Source organism: Eutrigla gurnardus (genome assembly GCF_963514095.1).
Source record: "Eutrigla gurnardus genome assembly, chromosome: 2".
Classification (NCBI taxonomy): domain Eukaryota; kingdom Metazoa; phylum Chordata; class Actinopteri; order Perciformes; family Triglidae; genus Eutrigla; species Eutrigla gurnardus.
The window spans coordinates 1,614,121-1,614,597 of record NC_139916.1 but is presented as its reverse complement, the minus strand read 5'-3'; positions in this window follow the sequence as shown (position 1 = coordinate 1,614,597).

Sequence of the window (477 nt, the reverse complement as noted above, 5' to 3'; positions counted from 1 at the left end):
GAATATGGTCTGTCTTGTGTTATGGAACGTTTAAAACATAAATCTATGAACATAAAGCAGAGCTTCACCGCTGTGAGAACATATTTGACTTTTAGATTTTCACTCTGATATTGTTCTTGTTCACGGCAGGAAGTCTGAATAATCCAGATAAACAACAACACACGCCGCCATGACGCCCCGTTACAACGTCTCCAGGGGAGCTGAACTCTGACCTTTCACGGTCATGCGTTGCCGTGATGTCATGCTGCTCACGTCAAGAGCATAGGAATCCCCACACACACACACACGCACACACACACACACACACACACACGCGCACACACACACACACACACACACGCACACACACACACACACACGCACACACACACACACACACACACACGCGCACACACACACACACACACACACACACACACACACACACACACACACACACACACACTCATTAATAAACGATGCCTGGAGAGGAGTTCG